Source organism: Scylla paramamosain, unplaced genomic scaffold (assembly GCF_035594125.1).
Source record: "Scylla paramamosain isolate STU-SP2022 unplaced genomic scaffold, ASM3559412v1 Contig90, whole genome shotgun sequence".
Classification (NCBI taxonomy): domain Eukaryota; kingdom Metazoa; phylum Arthropoda; class Malacostraca; order Decapoda; family Portunidae; genus Scylla; species Scylla paramamosain.
Genome location: NW_026973755.1, coordinates 220,013 through 240,304, shown reverse-complemented (window position 1 = coordinate 240,304; position 20,292 = coordinate 220,013). Strand labels below are relative to the sequence as shown.

The window sequence follows — 20,292 nt, the reverse complement described above, 5'->3', positions numbered from 1 at the left end:
TGGAGAGAGAGAGAGAGAGAGAGAGAGAGAGAGATTATTATATTATTATAGTTTATTGACAGAATTTTTGCGATTACAAGGAGCTTAAAGAGAGAGAGAGAGAGAGAGAGAGAGAGAGAGAGAGAGAGAGAGAGAGAGAGAGAGAGAGAGAGAGAGAGAGAGAGAGTAACGAAGATGGCGGAAATGCGATTAGGAAGAGAAGAAAGGATAGGACTGACTGATTGAAATATAAGAAAAAAGAAGGGAAACGAGAACAAAGGAGAGGAAAGGAGAGAACAGAGCAGATCAGAAAACAGAAAAGCCGAAGTAAGGCGAGGCGAGGCAAGACGAGGCGAGGCAAGGAGAGGAAGGGAGAGAAAGGGAGAGGAGATTAAAGGGTGGGCGAAGGTAAAGGAGAGTAAGGGAGAGGGAGGAGGAGGAGGAGAAAGGAGGGAGGGTGATATATGCAAATTTCATTGGAATATATTATAATAACAGAAAAAAATGGCCAGGAAAGGAAAACTGAAAAATATAATCATGGTGGAATCAATTTAGAAATATAGAACAAAATTACGAAAGGAGGAAAACTGTCTGCGACCAGTAATAAAATAAAAATAACGAAATTGATAAAGTGAAAGAGAAAAAAAAAGTTGAAAAAAAGATAAGAAATAAGTCAGTTAAGATCGAGAATGTTACAAATGGGAGGCGTAAGAAAAGACAAGAAACGACAAATGACAGATGAGAAAGAAGGATAAAATGATTAACTGAATGGAAAAAGAAAATACTGGACGTCAGAGAAGAGAACACTAAATAAATGAGGTACGAGAAAAAAAATCCTGGAGGAGGAGGAGGAGGAGGAGGAGGAGGAGGAGGAGGAGGAGGAGGAGGAGGAGAAGGAATGGCGGAAAGTGGAGGAGGAAGAGGGAGAAGAACGAGGAGGAGAGAGAAGATATAAGAGAAGGAGGACGGCAAGGAGGAGAAAGAGAAGGAAACGAGAGACGGCGAGAGAAAGGAGAGAAAAAAAGAGCCTGAGAAGCAAGCGTGGAAGGAAGGAGTAAAAAAAAAATAAAGATGGAGGAGGGGAAGGAAGAACACCACGAGTAAGGATGGGAAAGAAGGGAGGATTGGGGGATTCTCGGCTCTTCTCAGCAGTCTCGTGTATCACTGCCTTTTTTAATCGAATGAGGACGAGGACGAGGCGACGCTGCACAGGAGAGATGGTAGTAGCGGCGCCCCTCATCCCCTGAACCCATCCCCATCCATCCATTTCCAACTCAAGATACAGAAACAGTAATCAAAATAGTGCCTTTTCCAGGGTGAGGAGAAATAGTGAAGTTCTCTTATTACTTCCGAGCCAACCCAGATCCGCCCCCTCTCTTCTTACAGCCATTTGAGTCCAACTTAGCGCCGCTGGAATCATTGCCTAGTGAGTATTAGGCGAGCTCCCGCATGCATGTTATTCTTGCAAGGAAGTGCCCGTGTGCGCCCTCACAGGCAGGAGACGTGTGCGATGAACCCCTGGGCTGAGAAAGAGAGAGAGAGAGAGAGAGAGAGAGAGAGAGAGAGAGAGAGAGAGAGAGAGAGAGAGAGAGAGAGAGAGAGAGAGAGAGAGAGAGAGAGAGTTAAAGACAGACATAGATAAACATACATCAAATGTTCAAGCACAGAAGACCTAAAGTTTAGGCTGGCAAGATTTAAAAACTTGATCCATTGTTTCTGAAAATAAATATTCCTTGATCGACGGGCATCTGTTACTCTGCACCAAAGTGTTGTCCCTTGAGCAATTCACCTGTCACTGGCTTCCCGAGGCAATGCATTATTACAAGCCATCTTCTCTTTGCGTCACATTAGAGTTTCTCTTACTTTTTTGTTTGTTTTTACTTCAAGGTTTTTTCAGACAAAGAGCCTGTATTCGTAAGAAATATAGAACGCTGTTTTCGCAGTTTCACAATGGAGGTTTCAGATTGATAAAAAATAGTAATTGTGAAAAGTGTGGAAACTTTTCTTTCAGTACAGAGTGTCAAGGAAGCTTTCTATAATCTCGTTATGTCTTACTAGTAATTCATTTCTCAGTCCATCTGAAAAGTGAATGTACGTCCCCTGCTAGCACGAGCACGAGTCATGAATAACTTTGTAAGTAATGACTGGCTGTTTAGTGCTCCACCAAAACTAAATAAAATGTTGTGCTGGAATTCAGAGAATGGCAGTAAAGGAAATGAGGTGCAGAAAGAAGATGGTCTCATGTTACCCTCAAGCTGTTTTTGTTATATATTTTTGTTCATTAGAATCGTGTACCTTTACTTCAGTAAGAAGTCTTTTACAATCATTGTAGTCAGTGGATTGATCGTCAAAACGTGTTGAGATAAGAATAATACGAGTAAATTCACAATCGACGATCCTTCAAATAACAACAGTTTACAAAATTATATCTAGTAAGTTAACAATAGATTTGGTTCGGCGAGTAACATACCGAGCTGTCCATTCTGGTCCTAGCCGAGTAACAGATGCATCGATAATCCTTAGGAATATCAAGTACCTTAACTCATAAACCACTGTAGCAACCAGTGTCTGCCAATGTGTTGCGTTATTAAGAATATCTGCAGGACAGGAAAGCTTATGAATGACTGCTTTACTGCGGGACGGAGAGACAAACGATGCGAGTGGAAGCAAGAGTAGAAAATCGTACTAAGCATTTTTTGCAAGAATAATGAATGACTGGCGTTATGGGATGATCTTTACTTAATATTCTGAAGCAAATAGATGTAGTGAAGAACACGAGCGAGTTATGCATGACATCCATAGATTATCGTTTGTTTAGGATCTCATTAAATATTTTGCTAACAAGTTAACTTACATACGTACATAGGTAGGTACTGTACAGAGACAGGGTTTAAATAAACCGGTCACAAATCAATGAAGCTTCATGGCATGGAGACACCGAGGTTGTGAGGCAGTGAGATGGCATAAGAACCTTTCATAGGGCCGAGTACCTTGTCCCGAGCAAACACGCCGCAATCACGTTCTTTGTGATTAGTCTTCTCTCTTAAAGTCCATGGTCTGCTAAAAATATGAGTGATCATATTTGGAAACAGATTACCAACACATCAGAGGCCTTTTGATCGAGGGAAAACACTACTCACAGTTCAGTCAAGTTCTGAGCAGGACTGTACGAAAAATAGGGGTCCATATATTTAACTATTTCCTGTCTTGTACTAAATTATCACCATTGTTACATTAAACAAATAATTATATAGTCATTCACTTTTTTTCATTATTCAAATATACCAACAAAATGCACTGACTCGAAAACTTCCAACAAAAGACTGATGAACCAAACACTAAAACGTCAGCTGTTATTATTATAAACAAAAACATTCTATTACATCGCTTACTATTCAAACAGAGCTGCCCTTGCATCACAACATTAATTACAATGTACCGTGTAATTTGAATGGCTAATGTATTGTACATACAAGAGCCGTTAGACATGAAAAAGAGATGTTTTATAATTTATGAGCAAGTAGTAAGCCGTGATGAGGAAGCCGTACTCTTCCTGTTATAGAAAAAGTATAAATTAAACAAGAGTGGCACAACAATCACAGCATTCCTATAGAACTTGTCTTTTCCTGCATATTCTAGAGGGAAAGAGACAAGTAATATAAGAAAATAATAAAAATGAATGAATGAGTAAATAAGATAATCCAAGGAGAAACAGTCCCCTCTGTTCCTCCCCACCTTGCAGGAATGACATGCCTCGCGGGAAGGGTACAAAGGCCCGCACTCTAGTCCCTCTCAGTCGTCATGAGGGACCCACCAGCCTAACCAGGACCCAGTCTGCTAAATCCCCGCGTCTCAGGATGGACAGCACTACAGAGAACAACAATGACAATGAAAGTGATATGAAGTAATAAATTATTGGTATTATTATTATTATTATCATTATTATTATTATTATTATTATTATTATTATTATTATCATTATTATTAATATTATTATTATTATCATTACTATCATTATCAATCTCATTATTATTGCTAATGAATTAATACTGTTCTTATTACTTTCACAGTTATGCTAATGATATTAAGGTAATTATTACTGTGAAAATTACCATTTCTGTTTCTGGTGTACTACAAGAGTACATCATCACAAACCACAGATGAACAAAGTGTTATTGCAGAGGAATAGTGGAGGCCTTGTACAAAATTAACTCCTCAGAATGCCTTGCTTTCCAACACGCTAAACAATACTGTAAAGTCATTTTATACTTTTCGGGGGAAACAAGACGAAATGGATTTAATTTCTTTAATTTTTATACTAAACGCAGAAAACCTGATTCTTAAACGTGGTCAGCTCCCAAGACTATTTCAGATCGGGTTCTCATGGATGTTTTCCAACTGATAGTGTAGTAGAATTCTCGCTAACCTATTAATTAATAATGAAACAACCTTGAAAATCACCATAACTTTCACTGAAGCCAGTAAAAAAAAAAAAAAAGAAAGCCGAGATTAGAGCCCGAAACGTTTATGAACACCAAGAATAAACCAGTCACACCTTGGACATGACAAATGCAAACAGACAAATGCCTGCAACAAAGTTAAATCTATTCACCCAAAAATCAGAAAACAAACGAAGAATTACTTGTAGTTTGCTTACAAGAGTGATTAAGCGTTGCGGCAGAGTAATGAAGCACTCATGGCGGAATAACCCCTCACAACATATAATGTAATGCCTTGCTTTCGGTCCTCTAATGGAGATTCCTTCGTCAGTGCCGGCAGGAAGGGGAGGCGGCCTTCCCTGACCCAAACTCCTGCTAGAACACGTTGTTGGATGTAATATACATAACTACCCGCCTGGTGCGCCTTCCTACACATGCCTCTTGACTACGCGAGTTTAAAACGAAAGCTTACGTATTTGATAATCAGTAGATGTTGTCATGCAGTACAAGAAGCGGGAAAGAGAATAAGGCATCGAAACTCCGGCAATATAGTCTTCTCTTGTTAATATTCTGAACACTGGAAAATTTATTAGCATGAAATCACAAAAGAGAGAGAGAGAGAGAGAGAGAGAGAGAGAGAGAGAGAGAGAGAGAGAGAGAGAGAGAGAGAGAGGGAGGGGGGGGAAGTAGGTAGATTTTTTTCTAGGCAACATTACCATTTTTAAGAAAATGTAATGCCAAAAAAAAATAAGTGGCAAAAAAAAAATTAGGTGATAATGAAAAAAAAAACTATCCGAAAAAGTGTTAAATATGATCCTGGAGAATATAAAATGATAAAATAAAAAATTCAAGTTTTCTCCTATATTTTAAGCACAAAATTATCTTATCTTCTCCTTAGACCTGTAGATACTCTTCCCTCTTCTTCCCTTCCTTTTCTCCCTCCTCTCCGCCGCACCATCGTTATAACACACTGGCCCACCTCACCAACAGACAACAAACTTTCCACTCAGTCCGCTCCTCGTGTCCCGCCCAGCCCCTGCTCGATCCTCCATGTGAAGGCCCCACCTCGTCCAGCTCAGCCCATCCCTGTCTCTTCCGTCTCGCCAAGGGAAAGACGAGTATGCTAGACGAGCTGTACTTGGCGCCGGCCCCTCGTCCTTCTTCCAGGGAGGAGGAGGAGGAGGAGGAGGAGGAGGAGGAGGAGGAGGAGGAGGAGGAGAACATGCAACGATACTTTCTTGATACGTCTTTTTCTCGTTTTTAGCGCCTTTGTACAAAGGAATGCACAGAGAGAGAGAGAGAGAGAGAGAGAGAGAATGACCGAAATGACACCATTTCCATAAAAGTACAATCCAACGGCCTACATGCAGTCCAGTACGTATCATGCTCGCACGTGTGAGCAGCAGCACAGGCGAGGCCACACTCCCGCCCCGCTGCGTCACTGTCTGGCGGTGTGCACGCTTCCAATAAGTCACGGACGCCTTGACTTGTGACAGAATTTATTGCATGACACTGGATGGCATCATTTGGATATATATTGCATTCCACAACCACGTCAATGAATACACTGCATTACATTACAACAACACCGATATTATCCAGTCATGTTATGATGCATTCAGGTTTTTTATTCCATAGTGGGATCAAATGAAAATAATTTGCTCGACTTGGTTGTAGTGAAGCATTTGATTTGTCTGTTCCATGTCAGCTTCTATATTGTCTACAGAGAAGTATTTGTGGCTCTGTTAATCATTCCATTCGATACGAGAGAAAAAAAAAAAAAAAATATATATATATATATATATATATATATATATATATATATATATATATATATATATATATATATATATATATATATATATATATATATATATATATATATATATATATATATATATTTTTTTTTTTTTTTTTTTTTTTTCTTTCTTTTTTTTCCGTACTCATTTAAACACCAGAATAGATCTAGGTTAAATTCTCTCTCTCTCTCTCTCTCTCTCTCTCTCTCTCTCTCTCTCTCTCTCTCTCTCTCTCTCTCTCTCTCTCTCTCTCTCTCTCTCTCTCTCTCTCTCTCCGCCTTTAGAAAGACAATAAACAACTGAAGGAGAGTCCGGTGTTTTTATTAATTATTATGAGTCGGCATGAGGAACTTCCAGAAAGTTAATTTTCTTTCATAAATCTAAAGTTCAAGATAATTAGTTTCCTCGAAAGGTAATTCACTAAAATCTACTTCACCTGAAAATTAATTGATGGCTAAATTTGTGAGTTTTTGTAACTTTATATTCATCATTACTTGTAAGGTTTGTGTTTAATTGAAGTTTTAAAGATAAACAATTTGTGGCCCACCTTTGCATATCTTCTACCATTATTTCCCTGGTTACAACTTTCCTGAATTAAGTAAATGGATGCTTCCCATTTTCCATGCCTCGATGCGTAAGACTTATATTTGCTCATAGTATGTCCAATTTACTTATGCATGTATCTTCGCTATCTTGGCTCTCTCATGTGTTTTACTGATAAACTCTGGAAATCTCTGCTGCTTCTGCTTTTCTTCTTCCTACGACTCAAACTGTTTCACAAGAGCAGTACCAATAGCTCTCCGAAACTAAACTGGCCAGCTTATGGGAGCTACATATTGAGCGGTGTGTCATCTCATTTGTGTAGCCTTAGCCAGACTCCATGACACACAAAAATAAGATATCTTTTTGAATGAGGCAGTGGACACGATAGGTTTGTTTCTGTTATAAGAGACCATCACTCGGCCGCTCAGGTGACCCTGCGTTCACAATATAAATGACAAGGTACACATACACAATCACGAGTGGAAGTGTTTTAGATAAGTACACGAGTGTTCATTGCTGCATAAATGAAATCTTGTGCATTATGGATCACGAGTTTAAGTCTTTTAAATAAAAAAAAAAAAAAATATATATATATATATATATATATATATATATATATATATATATATATATATATATATATATATATATATATATATATATATATATATATATATATATATATATATATATATATATACATTCCCTTGGACTGGTAATAATTTCCTTCATGTTTCTGAACACTTTTCTTCACAATTCTGATCATGTTTTATTATAAGCGAGATGAAATACTGTATTCTTTATATGACAGTAATTTCAGCACTTGGAAATTCATCAGGAAGCAGTAAGGCGGCTGCGGCAGAGTGCACGTAATGGCCGCCATTACTCCTGCTGCCTCCTGTTTCTCGCCGCAAACTGTTATAGGCTTGTGTGATTTTTATTCCTGTCTAAGGAGGAATTTTATATCGCCGAAGAAATAACTTTTCCAGCACACACACACACACACACACACACACACACACACACACACAGACCAAACCAGGCAACGCAGAGGTAAAGTAGAAAGACGGTTTTTGTCTGGAATTCGCATTGTTGTCACGTCCTCTTGAATGCTATCCATGAGCCGCATCCGCGCGCGCGCACACACACACACACACACACACACACACACACACACACACACACACACACACACACACACACACACACACACACACACACAGACAGACACACACACACGGGGTTTCAAGGTTTATTGTTATAGTAATGAACGCTCCATTGCCTTGATATACGCACATGTGAGGCAACAAGGACATAGGAAGCTGATTATTTCCAGTTTTCCAGTAGCAATTAAAAAACATTACTTATGTAAGCTGAGCATTATAAAACATTTCGTGATCTTAACTCGACTGCTTTTTAGCATACTCTAGAAAACGTTATTGGGTTTTTAAGAGCGTTTTCCATGATTGTAGAGAATGTCAAAACCAGCATAAAACTCCACTGTTGTTAACATACTCTAGTAAAAGTTACAGGGGTTTTTAAAAATGTTTTCCATGCTCCCAAGGAATGTCAAATATTCAGCATTGTAAGCAAGAAGACACCCATGGAAACCAGAATGATAACATCTGCTTTGATGAATGTTACTGGGGTTTTTAAGAATGTTTTTATTATTCTACGCTGTCCGTATCAAAACACCTGTGAACACCCATATGATAATCTTTGGTTTACTGAATGTTACTGGATTTTTCTAGGGCGACTTCATGATTTTAATAAAAAAAAAAAAAAAAGAAATTAGTGTCAAAAGGAAGAAAAAGACACGCGGGGCAGACTGTGCCAGCACGTGAACACGAACCTTTCTCCAAGGTATACCAATTCATGCATTTACAAGGAAAAATAAGATTGAAAAATACCTATGAACACTGTATTCCGTAAAACAATAACAGTAGATGAAATTAATAAAAAGATACACTTGATTCTGAGATATGTGAACCATAACTTAAAAAAAAAAAAAAAAAAAAAAAAGAGCATGCATGTTTACACCACTTGGCGCATAAATCCAAGCCGCCGTATTGTCACAGCATGCCAGACTGGATTAAAAGCCATCATGTATAATGTATCGCTCCTATCAACTACTGCTTCACACAAAAATTAATCAACAAGAAAAAAAAAAAAAAGAAAAATGACGGTGTGTTTACACACACCTACATCAATACTTGGGCGTCAGTGTTGGCGGGGAGACGTGCACGGAAAGTAACCTATGCTTGATAGCATGTTTCCACCTAGAGTATTATTTCCTAAATCTCCATGCAATGAACTTGGTGGTGTGACTGTTCTACCAATAACTCCATTGGACAACAAAGATTTGACTTTTCTGGTGCTTTATCTACAATTATCTTAACTACTTTTTTTTTTTTTTTTGTAATTTGGTTTCTTCTTAATCACCTGCAGAGCTTTTGAGCTGACTTTTTTTTTTTTTTTAGCCAACTGGCGGATTTTTGAGTCACCTCGTGTGTGTTCCAATCAGCTGCAGTGTTTTTCTTATCTGGTCTGTTCTGAACAGCTCGCTGTCGACTGTGTTTTCATTTTTATATATATATATATATATATATATATATATATATATATATATATATATATATATATATATATATATATATATATATATATATATATATATATATATATATTTTGTTAGCTGGAGTATTTTCAAGTTAGCTGGTGTGTTTTTGAGTGACTAATGTGTTAAATCAACGGCAGTGTTACATTATTTTTTTATTTATTTTATTTATTTACGTATTTATTTTATTTTTTTATTTATTTATTTATTTTCTAATTTATCTAAATATATAATTTAAAAAGCCAGCTGCTGTTATTTGAGTTCCGCCCTGCAGCAAACAAGCCAATATCGTCCTGAGACCAGTAATTGTTGGGCGCAATTGGCGGACCGCGTCTGGTAGACAGAAAAGTGACGGCCAACTTTGAGAACGGTTTATACTCGCGGCCAGAGCTTTGGAGCCACTGATACCAGCTGAGAGAGAGAGAGAGAGAGAGAGAGAGAGAGAGAGAGAGAGAGAGAGAGAGAGAGAGAGAGAGAGAGAATCTATACAAAGAGATACGAGTAAATATTGAAAATTGTAAAAGCCTGTCACCTTACCAACGACTGGTCTAAACACTACAATTCTTAGTAACCCTGGAATTTCCAAAGAAAGCAAACGATGCGCGTGTACACATGAAGCAAAACTGTCAGCGTTCCTTTTCTTTACGTGGTCAAAGCTGCACTTAGGGCGATTTTTAGAGAACGTTTTTTTTTTTTTTAAGCAGACGTGTTTGTGTTTGACGAGTATCTCCTCCACGTGACTTCATAAGAAGACGCAAATGTAAGTCTATCAAGCACTGCCTTATAAGGATAAACACCTAACTGTAATAGCACCAGGTGAGTGAAAAGCCGCGATATCGAGTTCTCAGGTAGCCAGGTAGCGAGGAGCCGTGTGGTGGGAGAAAAAAAAAAAGAACACGAAGAACGTAAGAAAAGGAGTAAGATAACGAATCAAGACAGGAAATTAGAGGAGCAACAGGAGGAAATAAAGATGTGAAAGAGGAAATTTACGTATTCTGCTCCATCCACCACCTCCCATTTTTCTTCCTATTCCTCTTTTGGTAGGACGTGAGGAAAACGATGGTGGAGGTAGTACAGAACAAAAAGACACACTCCTAGCCCTCATGACACACGAGGAGGATGGAGCAACGGATCAAGGCTATAAATGTATTACATGCTGCACTGTGTCCTGTTTCCTAGACTACTCCTCAGGGCACATGTATGCCTGTGAATTGTTTTTAAGTCTTAGAGGAAGTGGCAGTATACGTAGATGTGATACAGCTGACTGTAATCCCAAGCATTGCATCATTTTATCCCTGAAATTTAACAGGCTCTACTGAAAGTTATTCGTGTTTTTGATGAGTGTTTTCATAGTTGTAGTGATAATTTAGCAAGAATTTTTCATTAATGTAATAAAAACAATAATAATAATAATAATAATAATAATAATAATAATAATAATAATAATAATAATAATAATAATAAAACTTTAATTCATTTCACAGCTGGGAAACAATTTAAGTCGTTCACTGCTACCAATCTTTGCTAATGTCTCTTTAATGATGGCGGCCATTCATTTGTAAGCCACGTCAACTCATTCATGTTAGAAAATCGTTTGCATTTTCCTTTAATATATGAAAGTACTTGTCTTTTTATGGATGAAAATGTTTTGACTATATTCATAATTCACAATGCGTCACGTACACAGACTTAACTGTCTGAGACCGCACACTATCACGCACACCATTAAGAGGAACACCGCCGTCTGAAACAGGAAGAAGAAACGACCTCATCAAAAGTAAACAGAAAGAGGAAAACAGAAGACCCAGACAGTAAGCAGAACACGTCAAGGAGTGCCGATATGAAGGCTGCACTCCCACCCAACAACTCAACTCACCTTCTTAAACGACTGACTGCCTGGCTCAACCTTCTTGCTTGTCGAATGTGCATTAATTTTACACCATAATATATATATATATATATATATATATATATATATATATATATATATATATATATATATATATATATATATATATATATATATATATATATATATATATATATATATATATATATATATATATATATATATATCCCAACAAGGAAAAACATACGAATAACTACCGTAACATCAGCCAAGCCAGTCGTTCCTACCACACTTGCTTATCATTGTTACCACTATTAATGATTTATTATAGCGGTAGACTTAAAAATAGGATAGTCTTGAATTTGACAAATAGACGTGCAAGCTGACTGTTGCAATTCACGGCAACCTCCATGCCTCACCACTTCTACGAGCAAACTAGCAGACTGAATACCAAATGACACCAAATAACTTGCATATCAGTAATTATACATCATCACTAGCAACACAAGATACTTCCTGGGCGACCCCACCCCACCCCACCCACCTCTCTCTCTCTCTCTCTCTCTCTCTCTCTCTCTCTCTCTCTCTCTCCAAACAAAGACTAGACCTGTACAAAGACCAAAACACCACTGCAACACCCCGTGCTGCCTATAATAGGCAAACCGACACCGTGCACCAAACGTTAACAAAAAACAGCAGCAGCAGCAGCACCGTCAAGCAGACATGACACACAACATGAAAGAAAACGGGGAGAGCACTGACAAAGAGAATGACAGACGCACCGCACTTCAAGGTCTCGTCAGCTGTGTCAAAAGAGAGAAAAATAGCGGAGGGGATAAAAGACAAAAGCCATACCTGACATGCTGAAGGACTTTGAGGAGGATAGGGGAGAGGGGACGCCGCAAGTGAAGGTACAAGGAGCACTGGGGCCGCTGGTGGGCGCTGGCTGGCGGCCTTCCAAACTATATATCTTGATCGGCTGCTCTGGGAGGGAGAGGAAAAAAAGACGACAATTCTTTTAGTTATCCTTCGTCTTTCCCTGACTAGTGACACCTGAGGCCACGATAATGTGCCCCGCGGGTGTCGCTAGTGGTGTGGCGGTGGTGGTGTGGGAATGTAAGTGTGGTGGTGGTGGTGGTGATGGTGGTGTTATCAAAGGTGTGGTAGTATTGGTAATGTGGTGCAAATGGTTACTGGTGTCGCAGTGTTGTTTTATATGAAATGTTATAACACCCTTAACCCTTCTATTCCGGTGATTAAACTATTTTCCCATAAGCCATGACGGGGAAAAATCATAAACCTAGAAACTGTCAGAAGACTGTTTAAATACTAATATTTTTTTTTCTCTCTGTGTTATTTTGAATACAATGATGTACTTTGTAGCTCCATGTGATCTCTGAAAAGGTTAGTTATGGCTTATCAAGGATCTCGCTGTGTGATCCGTCAACCAGAAACAGCCCAGGGAAGACACACACACACACACACACATATAATAATAGGGAAGGATCTGAGATCCTTCGCTATTATCAGGCTGTCCGTGTCCTTCGCTCTTATCAGGTCCCTTGGCTCTTATCAGGGTGCTTTCCACACGGCGGGTCGCACGAGTTACCAAGTGTCGCCCTCAGAATGGGAGAATAGCTTAGTTACCGCTAAATATACAGAGCTAGTGGCAACACTACGGGTGGAAACAGATGCCAGACACTTCCACGCGCCATCTGACTCGTGAAACCGCGCTTGGAGCTCAAAATTGAGGCGCGAAAATTCTTGATTACGGGAACGATCGCCGTCGCTTCGGACGCACTGATGCAATCGTTCATATATGATCACCGGAATGAAAGGGTTAAATAGCAGAGGTAGTGCCTTACTGCTTATATTTAAGGGGATGGAAAAGAAAATTACAAGCATGACTGCAAACTAGCAAAATGTACAAAAGAGTTAAGTGCACAGACATTACACAGTCTCAAGAGATGGCTGGATAAATTGATGGATGATGATGACAGATGGCCTGGCCTGGTGGCGGAGAGCTGTCAGAAACATCGATCTCATATGTACATCGAAAAACATATCTAGAGAAAAAGATGTTATGTGGTAAGCAGTAGTTATGCTCTTCTTAATTAATATTGTGTGAGTTTTAAATGTGACAATGAAGCCACGTGTTGGGAAGTCCAGTTAGCAAGAATCGGCTTAAAATTGAGACCCTAGATCTCTATTTCAACACTTCATCCACCATCCGAACTCCATTCCAAAACTGAAATTACAATGCGCTTTAAGTCCTGCATCAATGTAAGGTGGAAGTGTTGAGCCAAGGCACTGCAGGATGAAGGAGAGATAGAGCATTAAGTTATGAGCCAAGACGTGAGATAAGTCGCTGTCTTGAATTTAAAACCTATCGGCGGATGAATATTATGTCTTTTCAACAACAAGAGCCCTTTACTGTATATATTTAGGAAATTTTACATAATAATTTTCTTCTACAGCTTTATTTCCTATATATACGAAAATAGATCGGCAAGTGGGAATTATACACATGCTGCATCCAACTTCATTTCACGGTTTCATTTTCCAATACGCCAATAGGGGGAGATAAACGTGTGGTGGCAAATTATGTTAGGGAGAGTGTATGGGTGTTGCAGTGTGATAAGGCCACCATTAATACTCATGTACACACACACACACACACACACACACACACACACACACACCACAAGAAAACAAACAAAAAAAAAACTTTCCCCTTTCCCAAGCAAACGCAGAATCTCTACTTGGAATCGCCGTGAAAAATATTCCCCCAGAAGATAAGAGGCGGCAGAACAGGTCCGCATGAAAAAGGAAGAACATGAATTTCCTTGAGGCATAGTTTGCTTGCCACGTCGGGATTAGATAGTTCCCAAGTGCCGGCCCCCGATATCAGGAAGAATGGAAGCAGGAGGAGGAGGAAGAGGAGGAGGAGGAGCAGAAAAAAAAGGAAAAAGGAAAAAAAGAAATAACGGAAGAAAAAGAAAGGAAATTAAGAAACAAGAAAAGAAGATGGACACAGTTATAATTTACACACACAAAGAGAGAGAGAGAGAGAGAGAGAGAGAGAGAGAGAGAGAGAGAGAGAGAGAGAGAGAGAGAGAGAGAGAGAGAGAGAGAGAGAGAGAGAGAGAGAGAGAGAGAGAGTCTAAAAATAGTCAAAATAACCACAGAAAGTAAATCCTCTTTTCTAGACATTGATACGGAATAGCTGCAATTCATTCACCAGGAAAGAGACATCAAAAGACCTGAAAAGAACCGACCAACATATTCACTATCTCTGCTACACAAGTATTTCACAAACTATTCTCTAATAGGATTACTGCAACGCTTGATCTCACTCCTTCCTGCGACTCCCGTTAAGGGTCGCCACACCAGACCACCAGTCACCATTTCACTGTCTTCTTCGTTTTCTGTTGCAATAATTCAACACAGCACACAGGATTCAGGAGGCGTTGTGCAGCTCACGGAATCCATGTGAAATATTTCGAATAAATAAATCCACAATGCGTGGCTTTAGCTGAACAAGAAAAATATCCTCAACCATATATACACCTTCGGAGTGACTGAAACACTGGGGAGAATTGAGGTTAGTGGACATGTGAATGTACTGGAAGACTCATACGAGGTACAAAGTAGTATGTCGAATAAATGAATCCACAATGCATGACTTCCACTGATCAAAAAATGCCCCCGATTCTGTAAAAACCTTAGCAGTTATTGAAGCAATGAGAAAAAGAGGAATAGAGGAGACATGTCAAAGTATTGCAAGTCTGATGCAGGAGGAGGACACACACACACACACACACACACACACACACACACACACACACACACACACACACACAACCGCGACCTGCTTCCCCGCGAGGCACCGCCGCCGCAACGAGCCCAACGTGCATGTAACAGAGCCGGCACTGACCGTTACAAGCACATCGCCGTCCCACTCTAGTCAGGCTGTTTAATAACCACTCATGTTACTTCTATTCTTGTTTGTCATTCTACTTAATTTTATCTTTTTACATTGTTTTAATTTATCTGTTTTTAATTTTGCCCTTTTACTTTTCATTTTTATAGTCTGCCTCATAATTTGCCTCTGGTTTGGTGGTATTCTCATTGTTTTTAATGTTTTCTTTCTACCACCAATGTATATTTTCAGCTGCTGGCTGCATATATATATATATATATATATATATATATATATATATATATATATATATATATATATATATATATATATATATATATATATATATATATATATATATATATATATATATATATATATATATATATAGAGCACCGGCCAAGGGCAACAAAACTGCAATAAAAAAAAAAAGGGCCCAATGAAGTGCCGGTCCCCGGACAGAGTCGAAAGCGTTAGTAAAAAATTACAGGACAAGTGTGTTGAAACCTCCCTCTTGAAAGAGTTCAAGTCATACGAAGGTGGAAATACAGAAGCAGGCAGGGAATTCCAGAGTTTACCAGAGAAAGGGATAAATGAATGAATGGGAATACTGGTTAACTTTTGCATTAAAGAGGTGGACAGAAAAGAGGTGAGTGAATGAAGAAAGTCTTGTGCAGTGAGATCGAGGGAGAAGGGGAGGTTAGCAAGAGCAATTGGCATGAAAACAGCAAGATATGCAACACTGCGGCGATGAGAAACAGGCTGAAGACAGTCAGTTAGAGGAGAGGAGCTAACAAGACGAAAAGCTTTTGATTCCACCCTGTCTAAAAGAGCCGTACGAGTAGGATCCGCCCCCCTCCTCCCCCCCCACATACATGTGAAGCATACTCCTTACATGGACGGATAAGGCCCCTGTATAGAGTTAGCAGTTGGGAGGTGAGAAAACTGGCGGAGACGACTCAGAAAACCTAACTTCATAGTTGTTGTTTTAGCTTGAGGTGAGATGTTAGGTTTCTAGTTTAGATTATAAATAAAGAACAGACTGAGTATGTTCAGTGTAGAAGAGGGGGACAGCTGAGTGTCATTGAAGAAGAGGGGATAGTTGTCTGGAAGGTTGTGTCGAGTTGATAGATGGAGAGAAAAAAAAAAAAGTAATTGAACAACACTTAAGTTTGTTCTGCCCCAATCAGAAATTTTAGAGTGATCAGAAGTTAGTCGTTCTGTGGCTTCCCTGCGTCTATCAGTAGCATCTATCAATAAACCGTTGATTATTAATAATAACTATAATACTATTATTATTATTATTATTATTATTATTATTATTATAACAAAAAATGTAACAAAGCTACACTAAATGTACTTGCAAAAATAAAACCGTAAAATTTGAGAACGGAGCAGGTAAGTGCAGGAGGGCTCAGTGCGTAAGAAATGCAGGTTTGTGGCAACCTTTCTTTATATAGTAACAATTGCGTGTATTTAAGGAACTATAGCAACAATTACGTCTATTTAAGGAGCTGGTGTCGAGGCTGGCAGTTGTTAGTGGTCAGCTCGTGCATTAGTGGTGTCACTGATACTGTGGGTGATTGAGAGAGTTACCGCTAAGAACTACCATTAAATTTGATGGTCAGGGGGACACGGGACTGCAGGTTAAGTTGGGGGACAAAGGCAGAGAGACGAGACTGAGGTAGTTTAGATAGAGAAGGAAAAGCGAGATGGATGTGGTTTGGCGATGTGCTGAGGAGAGATAGAGGAGATGAACCCAACAGGCAAGGGGAAGAGAAGAAAACCAAAGCAAAGGGATGCCTTGAAGGAAAACATGGGAGTGATGGGTATAAATTCAAATCAGTTTATTTTCCCACAATGTGATCGCTATGACACTTTTGTTGGTAGACGTAGAACTGAGGTTACAAATATAACATTAAAAACTAATAAAACGTTAATAAAAATTCAAGCAAAACCAATAATGAAACGTTACTGAAATCAAATGAAGACCCAGGCATAAAACGGTACGGAAGAGATAGACACACGTGCTCCGCTCTGGTGGCTCCTAAAAGAAATGGCCCAAAGAAGAAGGTACGAATGATTTCTACGTTGTCTTCTGCAATGTGAGGAAGGAAGAGTTATGTGAGGCAAGTGCATGTATTAATGGTAACGTGTTGTCTTTTTTTATCGCTTATGTGCGAAGAAGGCTGTCCTCAAGAAAAAAAGAACCTAAGAACATAAGGGAAGCTGCAGGAAGCAATAAGGACAATCAAGGACAACAAATAAAAGAAAAGGTCCTGTTAATTGCTGACAAAAAAAAAATACAAACGGGTTGCTCAGTTTTAGCTGCGCAGGAAGTCTTGATAATCCTTAAGCTTATGACTACTACCACTCCTCAGACTTAGTGAAATGGTTTGGTGGAAGTTTAAAATATAAATCTGAAAGGCACCACTGACAGAAAAAATAAGTAACAGTAGTTCAAGTCTTTAAGTCCATCTTGATATATGTCTCAATAAAACCGTGTACGTTTCTTTGTATAAAATAACGTCGTTGTAGAGAAAAAAATATAATGAGAGAGAGAGAGAGAGAGAGAGAGAGAGAGAGAGAGAGAGAGAGAGAGAGAGAGAGAGAGAGAGGTAATAACTGATATATCGGGAAAGCTATGGGTGTTAGACAGGGGAATAAAAACAGATGTCGTAATGAGACAGATGTGGCAGATGCGTTAAAGGAAAGGTGAACAGACGAAGCTACTTAAGGGAAATACAGGATGAGAGGATTACGGCACACGTAGTCAGGATTGGGTCTTCAATGGGTGTGCTGGTGAGACTCAGGGATAAAAGGAGCGTGTTAGTAAGATTGAGCCACTGAGGGGCTGGTGGTACTGGTGGCACTGTTTATGTCCTCGTGACTTCCAGGTGTCGATGGCTGGTGATGGTGAAGAGTGCTGGTGAGTTACACTGTGATTTTTCTTTACAACCTTTTTTTTCTGTATTTTTTTTTAATTTTTATTGTTGTTTCGTGTTTTAGAAATTTGCTACGTATTTATAATGGTAACGATGAAAATACAGTGAAGTAAAACATCACGTGTAGTCTACGGGTAGCACAATGAATAGGTAAATAATCTTCCAGGGATAACTGTAGATGAATGTGATGGTCTAGTAATCATGTTGTTAATGCCGAGTCATTAATGAATATTAAAAGAAGATTAGACATGCTCATAAATGAGGGTGATAGGTGGAGACAGGGTGGTAAGTTTCATGCAGGGTGTTACGCCATCACTCCTCCAGCAAGGCAGGAGGCGAGGGTGGACTGTAAATGGCGCACAGACTCAAAACTGAATGAAAAGAGTTTCAGGAGAGAAGACAACTAACGTGATTTTTAGTATAGTTGAATGTATAAAGAACACTTACACCTTATTGTTAACCTAATACAGGAGTAAAGCACGATCACCATTATTCGTGATTCACGTAGTCACGCTTAAGTTCGATATCACTAACTCCATAAATTCAACTTATAATAAATTTCAGTCAATATCTATAATCCAATCACAATACGTACATAATATAATATCCTAAATAGCTAAAATAAATAAATAAATAAATAAAAGATTGCCAGACACTAACTACACTTGAGCAAACTTAGCATACGACACCTGTGAGGAAGTCCCGTCCTCGGTGTGTGGAGCACGACCCACATCACCACTTTCCACCAGTCCCGATCTGCTTCTGCCAGTCACCACCGTCAAGTGTACTAAGTAGACATCAGAGTTACCAATTCCCATATTAAATCCACAAAATTATTTCCACAATGGCATTTCCCTAGTTCACACACAGCTATCACTACACACAGAATTGATTGTTACGTCTCTGTATGGGCAGTTACCTGGTACACCCACAATCATAATCATAGTAACAATAAGTCATAAGGTAGTTCCCTATCACACAGACGGCCGTAGTACCGTCACCGACGTTTCCCTACTCTTGCAGGTTTGCCAGATCAAAATCTTTCGGTGAACGGAATTCGGCGTCCCTAACATTTTGTATATGCTGGAATCTAAGCCTTTCGTTATCAACATGGACATCATAGTAAATTCTATGATGTTTTTATTAATTTATTTGAATGCATAAACACATAAGTAAGCACATGACTAGCCGAATCCTTTGTTGTGGTACCGGAGTAGTCGTATGTGTGCCCTCTGCACGCATGCGCGAGTTTTGAAGGGATGAAGGCCTCCACACTCCTTGTGAGACCCTTCAGTGCAGATGAGAGAGTGGCTTTCCTCTCTCTCTAATATTAGAGAGAGGCAAGGACCTTGCCTGGCACACTGAACAACGCAATACCACGGTAGTTGTTGCAGTCCTGGCGGTCCCCTTTCCCTTTCCAGATAGGGACGACCAGCCCCCTCCTCCACTCAGGAGAAAGGGTACAGGACTGCCATACGGCAATCAAGACCGCATGCAACCCGTGGATCATGGCAATAGGCGGAAAAGCATGCGAAATATACCAGTGGGTTGGCAGCTTCAGGAAGCTCGCCCGTAAACATGCTGTAAGCATCCTCTGTCCTTTGTAAGCATGAAATCTGAGTAACTTCCCTGCATAAAGCTTCCTACACAGCACAGGAGATGAATATTCATTTACTACTTACCTCATGTACGAAATAAGGACGACAGAAGGCGAGTTGATGAGGAGGTGGACCAGGCATCAGCTGACGACATTGTTGGAACACGCGGTGGTGCCGCTTCTTCCGTGTGAAAGCGTATAGCTTGTGGTACCGAATATTTCGCAGTTCCTCTACTTCCACTTGTAAATAAACAAAATCTACTTCGCACTCTAATCACAAAATTCTCGCTCATACGTTTTCTTTAACTGAACATACTTTACGCTGTAAAGAAACGTGATACCCTTTAGGAAAACCACCTTATTTCTTCAATTATATACTAAAGTCTTGTAAATATATCTGTATCTTTAAATATTTCCTCATATACGGGTCGAGAGGGACTGAAATTCAGGTATTATACGCCAATGAGAATATACTAGCACTTCATTATGCATAAATGACGATATAATCCCTATTTATGTCCCAAGGGAAAGGTCCAAGGGAAGCCTCGAGGTACCTTGGATCTGCTGAGTTTTAGATGTTGTGAGACGGGAATACCACCAAG

The 20,292-nt window shown here is 39.3% G+C and overlaps 1 long non-coding RNA gene across 1 annotated transcript; it reads right to left on the bottom strand.

Annotated features, from left to right (window-relative positions):
* Window positions 1–3,699: 3,699 nt before the first annotated feature.
* On the bottom strand, window positions 3,700–18,847 carry LOC135098893 (uncharacterized). The gene is made up of 3 exons (XR_010267479.1): window positions 18,783–18,847; window positions 12,082–12,210; window positions 3,700–3,846 (listed from the first exon to the last, which is right to left on the bottom strand). It is a non-coding gene; the product is annotated as an uncharacterized LOC135098893 (long non-coding RNA).
* Between the last annotated feature and the right edge of the window lie 1,445 nt (window positions 18,848–20,292).